Source organism: Helianthus annuus, chromosome 5 (genome assembly GCF_002127325.2).
Source record: "Helianthus annuus cultivar XRQ/B chromosome 5, HanXRQr2.0-SUNRISE, whole genome shotgun sequence".
Lineage (NCBI taxonomy): Eukaryota > Viridiplantae > Streptophyta > Magnoliopsida > Asterales > Asteraceae > Helianthus > Helianthus annuus.
In genome coordinates this window covers 46892991-46907909 of record NC_035437.2, presented here as the reverse complement: position 1 = coordinate 46907909, position 14919 = coordinate 46892991, and the positions used below count along the sequence as shown (strand labels likewise).

At 40.4% G+C, this 14919-nt stretch overlaps 1 long non-coding RNA gene across 2 annotated transcripts; it reads left to right on the top strand.

The window, feature by feature from the left end:
* The first annotated feature begins 1333 nt into the window (after positions 1-1333).
* On the top strand, positions 1334-4258 carry LOC110940583. Of its 2 annotated transcripts, none has more exons than XR_002593327.2 (3): positions 1334-1464; positions 2726-2797; positions 4035-4258. It is a non-coding gene; the product is annotated as an uncharacterized LOC110940583 (long non-coding RNA). The 2 variants fall into 2 exon arrangements; XR_002593328.2 differs by having other exon boundaries at positions 2721-2797.
* Positions 4259-14919: the final 10661 nt, after the last annotated feature.

The following is a 14919-nucleotide window of genomic DNA, read 5'->3' as shown; positions in this document are numbered from 1 at the left end:
CAATAAAATGAAAGAAATAATATGTGAGAAATGGAATGTGTAATACGTTTTAAGCATGTATATAAGAAACTTGTGAAGGAGTCTTAGGAGAACAAACACCATGTAGAATGAAAATAATAAGTGCTATGTGCTAACTGATAATTTTACAGATAAGAATGGAGGAAATTCTCAGTAAGATGATAGTAATAAAGCTGAAGGAAGGATGCTCACGAGTGGGAGCATTTTACAAGAATGAATGGGACCAATTTTGGTGCGGAAGGTACCTATAACGATGCGAATGAATCCGGCTTACGGATCACTGACATATGTAATAAAAAAAGAGGTTAGTAAAATGTTTCGTTCTTGATTAATAAGTAAGAATCTGTAAATTATTTGCGCGTTGGAACAAAATTGTTAAGTAGTTCAAGAAACGGTTCCAACCGTAGGTTGATGCTTTATCCTTGTATTAAGTACGAAAAAGTAATTACAAGGAGGATAGCTTTGTTTTTAGTACTACTAGGTCATCTAATGTTTTAAAGTATGCATGTGATGATGCATGACCCCTCATATGAGTACAAGAATGATTAGAAGGCATATTGGAAATGGGATGTTGGGATTTGTTGTGAAATCAAAGGAAACTTTATAGAGGATATAGGAATGGAATGAAATGAATTGAAACGTTTAGAATAAGCAGAAACAGGAGGACATTACAATTAATTAGAAGGATAGGAATGAACCGTAAACTTAGACTCGTACGACAAATGGTGTACCTTTGGAATAAATTTCAATAAACGAACCGCTAGTGACGATGTGTACTAGGAACTAGCATTATAAGGTGAGCACGACACTAATAAGAGTTCTGGAGCAGATTCTAACATAAATATAATTATGAAAGTAATTTACTTAATTTAAGAACATAGGGACGATGTGTATAATTACGTTTATTCATGAATAAAACGTTTGCCAAGATCCCGGATGCTTTTATGCTGTAGTAAGTATTGTGGATGAACAACTGGAAAAGGTAAGAGTAGAATTGGTCTAGTTTGAATGAGAAAGGTTTCGGGGACGAAACCTCCTTTAAGGGGGTAGACTTGTAACGCCCCAAAAACCGAAATGTCTAATTTACTAGTATGTTTCTATGTTGTATGGTATAAGGCGGTTTAACTAATCTTTATTAAGTAATCTATTTAAAATAGATAAAGAATAAGTTATGTAGTAGGAATTTAGTTGTGACAAAAAGGGAAGTATAGCAAACTTGAGGGACTAAATTGAGAGAATGGGTTTTAAGTTTATAAAAGAAATAAAAAATAAAAATCTCACACACAAAGTGTGTGCATGGTGGGATCGAGCAGGAGAAAGAACATAGGGGTGTAAACCCTAGCTCTCAAGAACAACAATACAAATTCAGCCCAATCAAAGCCAAAATCGAATGGAAAGCATTGCATGAACGAAGATCTCTCACCATCTAGTCCTAACAAACATATGGTAAGTTGTAATTCTGAGTTTAATGATTTTGTATGAAGTGGCTTATGATCAATCCACGAAATTTAGTGAAATTAAGCATGAATATATGTTAGAATTATCATATGGAATGTGAATTATACAAGATTTGATGTTAATTGATGTTTAAAGATGAAACCCACTTGGGTTAGTAAAAGTGGCGACATGAGTATGTCACCCATGTCCAATCTTTGTTTAAATTCTTGATATATTATGTTGTATGTGATTAATCCTTGCTAGTTAGGTTGAACATGGTATGTAATTAGTTGGATATGTTGTATTGTTGATGATTGAAATGAAGAACTAGGAAGAAAAAGTATGAAAATACTTGTACATTAGGCTTAAAAATTTGTATGCGCGCCAAATGTTTGATGAAATGACTAGGTGAAGATAGAAGGTGAAATTTGTATGCAAGAATTTGGTAGTTAGGTATAGAATGTGATAATGAGGTGTTTGATAATGAAATTAGCATGAGATATATGTTTTCATGGAATACATGTGGGTATTAGTTAACGAGATGATTTTGGTAAAAAGTATGTTTTAGGAGTTTGTACTCTATACTTGAATGGTGTGGTGCACCTCATGTGTCGGACTAGTTGTTCAATTAGGAGTTGTACTCTATACTTGTATGGTGTGGTGCACCTCATGTGTCGGACTAGTTATTCAATGGTAATCTAGAAATGGATGTACACTAAATGTGTTGCTTGTGGGTTTATTAGCAAATAATGACATTGAGATTATGTTAAAGTACTAACTTTGAATGTGGTTAACAATTGTAGGATGATGAAAGCGTTAGTTGTAATGAATTGTTTATACATGTGTATGGTGTAATTAATTGATCTTGTGATTGAATGTGTTCTAAAACATGAGTATGAAATATATATGGTATCGATGTTATGGCCTACTACATCAATATGGACATAAGTTACTAAGTTGGGAGTTTGTATGCTTGATCGTTGACTTTCTGAAAAGTTAACAAATAAGTTAATAGCATGGTTAGATTTACGAATATGAATGAAAGATTATGAGGAATCATATGATATATGTTAGACTAATTATGTGCTATGTATAATGAGGAATTAGATTTCATAGATGTGGAACAATGTGATTGCCGATTTGTGTCTTACGCACGTTGATGAATGATTGATTAAGAAAAGTCAATGTAACTATGAATTTAAAATGGATCTTGATATGGAATGAACATATATACTAACAATGTCATGGGAATGATGGCATGAAAGGATAGGTATCGCATGAGCATGGAAAGCAAATGGGTCAAGAGGAGGCAAGAAAGCGAATGCAAATAGGAACGCTTAAGGTAAGTGAATCCCAAACTTCCCCTTTTGACTTAATATGTTTTATTGTTTGGTAATTTATTTAGAGTCATGTAAGAGAGTATGAATTAAAGGTAATCATAAGGTAAGTCTAATGGAAAAGAGTCGAATGTGGTTAGGTAAGTCGGGATGTGCATAATAAAGATCAAATAGGTTAAATTAATGCGCATGAATAGTATAATGTTAACGTAATTCTTAATGGTTAGGACTCCGGGGTAAGGATTTTTAGTCAATTATGTAAGGGGAATATTTTACGGACCATTAGGAACAAGTTTTATATGATTCGGATGTGTATGGGTCAAGATATGGGAGTTTTAGTGATTAAAATGGGAGTTGAGCTGGGCAGTACCGTAGCTTACGGTAGTCACCGTAAGCTACGGTAGGTTCTGAAGTCTTTTTGGCCACCGTATGGCAGTAGCATCTCACCGTAAGGGTTTTATGGCCACCGTAAGCTACGGTAGCCACCGTAGCTTACGGTGGAGCTGTCGCGCCCCGCGAAATAGTAAGCCAAGGCTTACGCGGCCAGCGAGGGACCGTGCTGCTGGCATTTTGCTGAACTTTTGATATTCTGAGCATGGGACTTGACTAAAACGGGTTTTCCAAGGCCTCATAACTTATGTTAAGAATGGTTTCGAATATAATTGATGTTAAAGGTCGTTGGTTAGTGAATGAATGGATTGCTTCGTGTTAGTGTAGGAAATTTTATAAGCATATATGTATAGGAATCTAGAAGGCACGCAGGTCGATTTGTATATCGTCTATACTATGTAAAGTTATGAACATGTCATTTCGGCATAAACCTATATGTAAGAAGTGGTAAACAGGAATTTGTGTATATATTTGTGAATAATTTTTTGTGCGTAGGAAGGGACATAGGCATGTATGAAGATACGTATGTATATATGTATATATGATAATAAGTGCGTAAGTGTGAATGTGTGTGTGAATGAATGTACAATGCTAGAGACATATGTATGAACGTTATCAAGGCATTTGAGTATTTACGATTAGTAAAAATGTGCTTTGAGTTGGAATGTAATGCAGGTATGAGATTGTCGGGTTCATGAAGGAATGAAACCGGGTTTGGATAAAGAGTATTTAAGAAAGCGCTTGGACAATTCCACGTTTACTTCATAGAATGCTTTACGAATTTCTATTATATAGTTTAATGTTGTATGGTGTGTTAATGACTAATGGTTGGGTTGTACGTGGTGTCCACAGGTATCGCTCGGGTTTCCTCTACCATTAACGAAGTGAAGCGGACTTAGCTCGAGTTGAGAGCAAGGATTGTACGGGGTAGAACGGTCACATAGTTTGATTTATATAGGCCTTGAAGCATTAATATTGTAGAACGTTGTAAACCATTTTTAATGAATATATGACATTTCGTATTTGAACCTTCGTGTGAATAATATGTCTAATAAAGAACGAAATTTTCGGGCTCATGTTTTCCGTTGCGTGGTATTTAAGTTATTACGTGTTAGGGTGTAACATGATTCAGGTACAAATTAGAGCTTGAAATTGGGGTTGATTTGTTAACTTTTTATTAGATTATGCTATGGGGAAGAATAAAACCATAACTTCTTTTTACAAAAGAAAGAATGAAGAACAGGTAGCTGGAATTGATGATGAAAACCATTTGACTAAACGTCAAAAAGCTTCATCAAGCGAACTGGTTAATGAAGCGATTAATGAAGCAGATCAAAAAAATTAATAAGAACATGATATTCCTCAAAATCCGATTAACATCAATGAAGTTGATGTTAGTAGTCTAGAAAGAGATCCCGCTAAGCGACTCGAAATGTGGAAATACGGTTAATATAAGGGAGCAAGTAAGACTACCTTAGATATCATTAGGAGTGTATCAGATAAAGCTTGAAGAGTATAAGCCTAGAGGTCCAAAGAACAATCTTCGTAGATTTAAATATGCTTGGTTTGATATGTTCCCTAATTGGTTAGAGTATTCTATAACAAAACACAAGGTTTATTGTTTTCTTTGTTATTTATATAATGATAAACCAAATGAGAGCCACGATCATAGTGCGTTTACTAGTGAATGATTTGACAATTAGGAAAAAGTTAATAATGGGGATAAATGTCCATTGTTGAGGCACATTAAATCTTCAAATCATAAACAGGATTTTCTATTCTATAATTACTTATTGAACGAAGAAGCACACCTTGAAAATTTCATAGAAATGCAAAGTGAAGAGAAAATAAGGAAGAACCGATTATGATTCAAAACCACAATTGATGTAGTTCGTTGGTTGATATACCAAGCTTATGCCTTACGAGGACATGATGAATCTCTCACATCTTAGGTTACCTAGCGGATTTGAGAGTTGGCCTATTTAACCTAGTTATTTACTTTTATTTTAATGAAGATGTAATTATGTAAAACAAATTATTTTTTAAAATGTGTTTATGTAATAACTTAAATTATTTGTATATTTATGATGATGCTAACTCTGATGAAAGAGGTGAACGGAGCGGTCGTGACCAGCGGCCATAGGGAGATGGTCGTGTTTTGCAGGTTGGGGAGGGTTGTCGGTGGCTGGGCTAGGTGGCGGGAGCTGATTTGAGGATAAACTGGTGAACTAGGGTTTGGGTGGGTATAAATTGGGGGGAAATGGGAAGGGTGGGCGAAATAACTGATTTGCCCTCATGTGCAACTTAGTAACTCACATGGCCAGATTTAACTGAAAAAATATAACGGGTTAGGGTTAGGTGACTGACGTGTGCATATATATACATAATTTTGCAATGAAATTACACACGATTCGGTTTTAAATTTATAAAAGTGATTATTACTTTTACATCAAAACACACACGAAAGAGGCAAGTGTACCCCGTCATATATGTAGTAAAGTATCGGTAAGAACCAAGTATCGATCCAAGGAAATGGGCGGAGGAATAATACTAGACCTTTGTCACTAAACTACCGGTAAAAACATAAGTTGTTTGATTTTATAAAAACTAAAGTAAGCGTAAACAAATACATAATAAAAACATAATAGATAATAGATAAAAAGCCTTGCTTAATACACAACCACAACATGTCAACTAAGTCGGTTTTGGCACTAGAAGCATTTGGTCAATTTTCCAATTTAAGACAATTAGTATCCCTTTCGGGAATCCTAACATGACAATCATTCGAAAAGCTAAAACGATAAACACACTTTAACCACCTAAAATTGTTCTTTAACGTGCAATTGATAAATGTCTATGAAAATATCCTAAAAATGAGTTAGTCATCCGTTAGGAGTTTTCTAACCGCACTTAATCAAGGAAAGCAACATCGATAAACACAATGCAACCACCGAGACAAGCATAAACAAGATTAAATCACAACCGAGTACATTTTACAAATCTTGCATAATAATTCACCAAGATAGCAATTTTGGCCTAAACTACTAACTAAGCTAACAAATCATGGCAAGAATTTATAACGACACCATCTAACCCTTTAAGTTCCTTACGTGACGGCAAGCTCTCTTGATTAACAATAATTACATTTTATTAAATCACTAACCATTTCTAGTATCATGATGCATACATTTAAACCAAGCTAAACTAGTTAACCAAGTTCAAAGTTTACTAATACAAGATTAATTAAGCTTCATTTTTCAACTATCTTAACTAACCAAGCATCAATCATCCAACATAATTACTTATAATCAAGAAATCGATATCAATAACAAGGTTGCAAACTAATCATCAAAGATTAACATAGAAAATACTTCCAAATGTCATTACAGACAAAGATTAACACACTAATGGTTATAATCAAGCAAGGGATTGTTGTGTTTTTGCCCAAAGGCTACAATAATACATAAACATTAACCTAAATGCTTGAAAGATTAACAAAATCATGGAAAGATTAGAAAACCAAACCATAAACAAGCATGAGATTAAGAATCCGGATAGTAATGGAGCTAAACGGCACAATGTGGCTTGAATCCGGGTCAAAAGCAAAGCCTCCGGAGCCTGTAAGATCGCCTGTGAAGCTCCCAAAATTCCAGAATTACGAACAGAATGTTTCTGTTCTGTTTTTATATTTTTTCGATCTCGCACGGTCGTTCTTCCTGTGGCACGACCGTGCACTTTAAGCAATTATTGGGGATGGTCCACCATACTGCATGACGTCATCAGATCGTTGACCAGATTCGATATCGCACGGCCGTTCTTCATACGGCACGGTCATTCATTACCGGGTTCTTGTTGCACGCCTGGTCGCACTGGTCGTTCAGTTCCGAGGTTGGCTGGATCATCGGATCCGCACGGGGTGCAAGATCTGGAACGACCGTGCATTCCCGGGTTGGCCTTCAATGCCCTGCACGCGGAGTTGCACCCTCGTTCACTGCCGGGCCTTTCATGATTTATCGGAGATGCACGGTCGTGCATCAGGTCGCACGACCGTTCCACACGCCCAGGTCAGTTTTCTAACAGAAGGTTCGCAGCTTCGTCGTTTTGTCCGGAAAGTCCTTGTTTTCGCTATCATCTTGTCTGGTATGCTGTTTTAGGCCTGTAAACAAAAGTGTAGATAATTAAGTATCCGAATGACGGTTTTACAGCCGAAAACGCATAAAATAGGGGTAAAACGGGGGATTAAAATATGTGTAAATTAGCGAATATCAAATCTCCCCACACTTGAACCTTGCATGTCCTCAAGCAAGCTGAACTAAAAAGCAATAAAAGACAGAAACAAACAAGAACGATAATTTACACACTATTTTATTGAAAACTACTATAAACAGTTAGCCGGTTTGTTAAAAGACAACATCAAAAGACTCAAACCCAACAAGCATATACAATTATAAAGCGACAACCAAAAAGCCTTGACTTCACATTTAATTGACTCAACATGTTAATCTTCACACGACTCACAATGTTCACACACACTCGGTTTTATTTATGAAACATACATAAAATGTGTATGTGCAAACACTCAATGCCTTGTCAATGAAATATGCAATATCATAAGCTTGTCATAAGATCTCGTCTCCACCAACTAACATGCAAACAAGTGTAAATCAAGAGGTCTTTACGGGTTGTAACGTTAGGCTTGGGCGAAGGGTATGGAAGTGGACATATGAAGTGGCGAAAATGGTTAAAACTCGGTAGTAGCGTTTAACTAGCAACAAAATATACAACTATACATACAAATGCCTTAAAAAGGCGACTATTGCGCAATCGAGCTTATAAATGAAATTTTAACATTTAAGCATTCAAAATTGCTCGATTTTTATCAACTTCACCCTATTTTAGGGTGTTTTTTTTTTTTTTTGCAATAACTAATTATACAATAGAGTTAACTGCCATTTTCGTCCCTGTGGTTTGGTCACTTTGGCCAATGCAGTCCATTTTCAAAAATGCGCCATTTTCCTCCCCGACGTTCTGGAAAGGTGCCATTTCAGTCCAAAAATCATAACCCAGTTAAGTCAGTTTGTAAATAAGGACTGATTGTGTAAATTTGTAACACCACCACCACTAGCCCTGCCACCACCACCACTCCGCTGCCACCACCACCACCACCGCCACCACAGCCACTGCCACCACAGCCACCACCGCCACCACAGCCACTGCCACCACTCTCTCTCTACTCTCTCTCTCTCTATGCTGGAGATGTAGTTTGATCGGAGGTGAAGAGGGTGGTTCAATGATGATGAAGAAGATTAATGGAAGATGATCATAGTTGCAGGTTTGGTCGCCGGTGGGAGTGAATCGGAGAATACGGAGATGAAAATGAATGGTCTGCAATCACCACCACCATCAAAACAGTCAATGAAAATTCAAATATTTGAAAATGTTACTGTTCATCGTCTTCCCCAAAACAGTCAATGAAAGTCAAACCCAATCCGATTTCGATTCAAAATATGATTATAATGTAATTAAACTTGCAGAAACATAATATAAGTAATAACATACTGATTTAACAAGTAAAACCGATCCGGTATCGTTTGGAATGGCGGCTCGACTAAGCTCCGGCGATGGTTTTTCCGACGAGACTTGCAGAGGTGATCAGCTATAAGTCAAACTTAATTCTCAAAAACCTAATTAACAATTACAAATCTTATAACAACCGATAACAAACATAGAATAAATCAACTGATAACTACCTGAAACAGAGGCGAACGTTAGGGCGTGTTCAATCATACGGATCTGAGCAGAACGGTGATCGAAGAGTTCAACTACCTGAAACAAAGGCGAACGTTAGGGCTTCTGCTGCTGGTCATCATCTGCCGCCGTAACCTTCTCCGTCATCGGCATTGCCGATTCAGTTGGTGGCGGCGGAGGTCTGGTGTGGCGGCAGTGAAGGTGATGGTGGTGGTGGTGGTGGTGGTGGTGGAGGTGAAGGTGATGGTGGTGGTGGTGGTGGTGGTTTAGAGAGAGAGGGAGTAGAAAGAGAGAGAGTTGCGATGATGACGGCGGTGGTGTTTTTGGGATGGTGATTGATGATGATGGCGGAGGATGATGACGGCGGTGGTGTTTTAGGATGGTGGTTGATGATGAGGAGAGGAGGATGATGACGGCGGTGGTGTTTTTGGGATGGTGGTTGATGATGACGGCGGAGGATGATGACGGCGGTGGTGTTCTGTAGCGGTGGTTGACCGGCGGTGGAGGTGAAGGTGATGGTGGTGGTGGTTTAGAGAGAGAGTAGAGAGAGAAAGAGCAGTGATTTGTGTGTTTATATATTATAGATTTTATAATTATATAAATATTTATACATTTTACTTAAATGGTCCTTTATGTTAACAAATTTACACAATCAGTCCTTATTTACAAACTGACTTAACTGGGTTATGATTTTTGGACTGAAATGGCACCTTTCCAGAACGTCGGGGAGGAAAATGGCGCATTTTTGAAAAATGGACTGAAATGGCCAAAGTGACCAAACCACAGGGACGAAAATGGCAGTTAACTCTATACAATAAACTGAAACAAACGCTAGTTAAATGATTATTTTGTCCGAGTTTCAACACTAAAAAGGTTTAAAACATACAAAGGCTAAATTTGGTTAAGTGGGCGATAATGTGGGTAAACAAAGGTAAACGGGAAGGCTCGACATGGTTAATCCTAAAGCGTAATATAAGGTGAACGGGGAGCACAACACAAAGAACAAGGTTTACAACAAAGGGGTAATCTAAGTGCCTCTATCACTTTTACACAAATCCACAAGTTCATGGTCTTAACAAGCATACTAGTGACAAGTTCTAAATTACACATAACATCCGGCTCACTCCTATATCCGAAATGAACAAGTATATAACAATGGGCTCAAATATGCTCACGTAGCGGATGGAATGGGTAAAAGTGTGAAACTATCATGTAAGTCTTTCTTTTTTTGTCACGCTTTCCGGTTTCCTTTTTCAAAAATATTTTGCTTGTCGAGTTTTTATCAAGTCCGATGCTTTCTAAAACACAATCAACCTGTTTATTTACTAAAATATATACAAAATACAGCTATTTTTGAATGATTTTTCTGATTTTCTGATTTTTTTTAACATATGAGGACAAACAAAGTTAACAAAGTTAACCCACTCCCCACACTTGAACTTCGCATTGTCCCCAATGCAAGACCCGAAATATAGAGAAAAGGATACCAATACTCCCCTCAAGATGATGTTGATGCAACGAGACTTCCGAAGCTGTATCTGTCACGTGCTCCGGTCCTAAATCCAATAGCCCAAAACCTTCAAGTATGTCACATGTGCACCAAAATAGAACAGAAAGAGAAAAATCACAAATCAACCATAATATACATAAATATAAATACTAGTAATCCCAACAAAGACATAACATAAAAACTAAAGTAAAGAGTCTGAAAAATAAAGCATACATAACCGGGGTGTTTGAAATAACTGTCCAAAATAAACACCCAAAACAAAGTACTGAAATACTAAAAACAACCACCAACTATCACTCCACCGCTCCTAAGCGTCATCACCATCATCGTCTCTAGTAAAGGACGGACCCGCATCGCCATAACCAGGGGGTTCCACGGTGGGAACTGTGGAGGGTGCTGAAAGTAGTCGGGGTATGCATGATGCATCTCCCCGAAAAGATATGAAAATCCCGCACTCATCCCTTGGTATAGTGTATCCTGGCTCTGCCGAAGGTGGTCCTGAGTGGCCCGAAGCTGATCCTGACTGGCACGAATCTCGTCCTGGCTCGATCTAATCTGGTCAATGTAAGTACCATGTTGCTCCTGCGTCAGTCGCATCTGCTGGAACTGCTAGTAGAACTCTGGCCACTCCTGATGCTGGTAGAATGCATGGTGCTGCGGTGAATGTGGTGGCGTCTGTGGCTGGTGCTGCTGCTCCGGATTCTCCTGATCATGCATCTCCTCATCCTCATGTTCCTCCACATCTGGAGGCAATGGGTCCCAGACCTCGTTGTTCAACCCTTTCAACCTATCCCCCCTATCTAGCTCTACAATTAACCCCATGGCCTTTAGTGACCTAATGTCGACATGAACCCCCTCGGTTATCAGAGTGAGACCCTGAAGCACCTCCTCGGTCATATAGCGTTCGTTGTACGCTATTTCGGTCACATACTGACCGCCATGTATCTGACAGTTCGGAGTCCGCCCCGAGCACTTGACGAAGTATTCAGCCATTCGTGCGGCTAGGTTGATAGGGGCTTTCTCAACCAACGCATATAGAAAGATCAAATCTGGTGTTGGACAGTTACCAAGACTGTCCATGCGACCGCATATCGTATGGCTAAATACATGGTGCATCACTCGCACCAAAGGGTCTCTGAGTCGCGAGGCCTTCGACATTCTCGAGTTGTAGGGGTCCCCAAAGGCATTTTCAGCCCAAAATGCATCCCGTGCTGCATCAGAAGGGAAGGTGAACAGATCTGTGAAGAGTTTGGTATCATCCATGTCTTCCCTAGTATAAATCCCGAGCCTTCTACCCAAACGACCAACCGACCACTTATGCCATCGACCACATAACCTGAAAGCTACCCGCTCCTTGTGGCAGAATTTAGGTCTTCGATGAGCAACCGGTTTTTCATAGGCATAAGATGCGAAGAATTCTATGGTCAGCTCTCGGCAAACGGGTCGGTTGCAACCGACCAGATTTGTAAGCGGGCGACTCATCATGTCGTCTAGTCTGTCATACTGATTGAGTTCCCGCATCACTTCCCAATCTAACCATCGGGAGACTCCGAACTGCCCCCGTCGTGCCCATAATGCGTCTCGTTTCGGGATACACAAAGCCTCTCGCTCATCGTTGGGGTCGAATTGAAGGAAACGATGGTCCATCTGTATGAGAAATAACATTAGAGAGATGGAAACAGGAAAAATTTGAATCAAAAACAGCCGAGTAGCCAATTATGAAGAAGCTGTGAATTCTGATCTGGGCATATGGCACGGTCGTGCGACAGACGCACGGTCGTGCGTCGCCGATGACAAGCACCATCTGCCCAACTCTGTCGGAACTGCACGGCGTGCGACCAACGGCACGATCGTGCAACACCGACCAACAAACAAATCATCGTGAATCAACGGCGAGGCACGACCGTTCCATACAAGGAACGTCCGTGCGACTGCGTTATCTGCAGATTCTGACCCAGGCTCTAAGTAGCCCGATTTTTTTCACAAATCACCAAGTTTTTACACAAACTGGGGTCAGAAAATGCATCGGATGTTCACGATATGCAAGATTCAAACAACGGTTAGGGTTTCGATTTGTTTATGAAGAGAACCCTAAAAATTCCTTGAAGAATCAGAGGAAATCTAACCTAGAAAGCAAAGAAACAGATAATCTACAACTAGGAACGTACCGTGCGAAGTAGGGTGTGAGATCGTGCGAAGAACCGAGCGATTTGAAGTAAAAACGGTCTGGAACGGCCTGGTGCGACTAGGGTTTCGCGAATTGTGAATGCGGGCTGCAGATGAGGGTATTTATAGTACCAAATGACAAAAATGCCCTCAGCCTGACGACGGTCGTTCGACTTTCGCACGGTCGTGCGTCACCGACATCGCTCAATCCCAGTCAACTGTTCTCGGAGATGCACCGGGGGTGCAATCCACCATGCCGGCCCTCGGAAACGCACGGTCGTGCGACCCGAGGAACGACTGTGCAACAGCTGCAGATCAGAATTTTCCGCAGAAGCCATTTCCAGCAACTGTTTTGGTCGTTTTTCGCCATTTTTTCAACACGCCAACTGTTCTAACAATATTGCAACATAGAACCTTCGCTCGACACGTACGAAACTAAAACAAACTAACAGAAACTACCTAATTAACCTAAATTACGCTAAAACTACAAAAACAAAAAAGCGGACTATTTTACCCTTATAGCGCCAAAGACGCTCCTGCTACATTTTTGTCGGCGAGTCAGTAGCATAGACTCATGCTAATTTTTTGTCGACGAGTCGATAGCAAGACTCCAAGCTAAAACTAGAAAAATTCCTAAAAAGACGATACTACCCCTAAAGCGCAAAATACGCTCTTGCTACATTTTTGATCCGCGAGTCAGTAGCGTAGACTCTCTCTTCCCATACTTATGCTGTGTGCGGGGTTTGGAGCTTAATTACCTCCACCGCCGACTCTGTCGGCCCGGCAACGTACAACTTCAAGCGATGCCCATTTACTTTGAAAATAACGCCGTCCGCGTTCTCTATTGCAACAGTCCCATACGGAAATACCTCTTTAACTGTGTATGGGCCGGTCCAACGTGAATGAAGCTTTCCGGGAAATAAGCGCAACCGTGAGTTGTAAAGAAGAACAAGATCGCCCGCTTGGAATTCTTTGTGGTCCTTCAAGCGTTTATCGTGCAATCTCTTCGTGCGCTCCTTGTACAACACGGAGCTCTCATAAGCGCGTTGTCGCAACTCTTCCAATTCATGAATCTGGAGAAACCGGGCTTGACCTCCGGCTTTTAGGTCCAGATTTGCGGTTTTTAGAGCCTACATTGCTTTATGCTCCAACTCAACCGGTAAATGGCATGCCTTTCCATACACAAGCCTAAAGGGAGTAGTTCCAATAGGCGTCTTGTAAGCCGTACGGAAAGCCCACAGCGCTTCATCAAGCTTATCCGACCAATCCTTGCGGTTTGCACCTACTGACCGCTCAAGGATTCTTTTCAGCCCCCGGTTTATGACTTCCACATGCCCGCTTGTCTGTGGATGATAGGGCGTGGATAGACGGTGATGCACACCGTAACGGGACAAAGCTCTCTCGAGCTGAGTATTGCAAAAATGCGTCCCTCTGTCACTGATAAGTGCTTTCGGAGCGCCGAACCGGGCAAATAAGCTTTTCAAAAATCTCACGACCACCCTGGCATCATTGGTGGGTAAGGCCTGTGCCTCCGCCCACTTCGATACATAGTCAACTGCGACCAGGATGTACTTATTACCTCGTGAGGGGGGAAATGGTCCCATGAAGTCTATCCCCCAGATATCAAAGACTTCACAAACCTGAATCCAGTTCTGAGGCATTTCATCACGTGCCGATATATTTGTCGCCCTATGGCAAGCATCGCACGCTCTAACCCAACTCTGCGCATCACGAAATATAGTCGGCCAATAAAACCCGGAATCCAACACCTTCTTGGCGGTAAAGTTGGCTCCATGGTGGCCTCCGGTAGGTCCCTCGTGACAGTGGGGCAGAATATCGGTCGCCTCCTTCCCTGAAACACATCTCCTAATCACCTGATCAGCACCAACCCGAAACAAGTAAGGGTCATCCCAAATGTAGTGCTTGACATCCGAAAAGAATTTCCTCTTTTGCTGGTGAGTCAACCCTTTAATCAGAATCCCGCAAGCAAGGTAGTTCGCAAGGTCGGCGAACCATGGCGACTCATCGCATATCTCAACACTCATCAAAGACTCGTGTGGGAAGTTGTCATTTATGGAATCCCAACGCACGTCCACGATGTCTCCATGCTCTAACCGAGATAGATGGTCAGCCGCTACATTCAACGCACCCTTTTTATCTTGAATTTCAATATCGAACTCCTGCAGCAACAAGATCCACCTGATCAGACGCGGTTTAGCGTCCTGTTTGCTGAAGAGATATTTGATGGCAGCGTGATCAGTATATACAATGGTTTTCGAAAGCACCAAGTACGATCAAAATTTGTCAAATGCG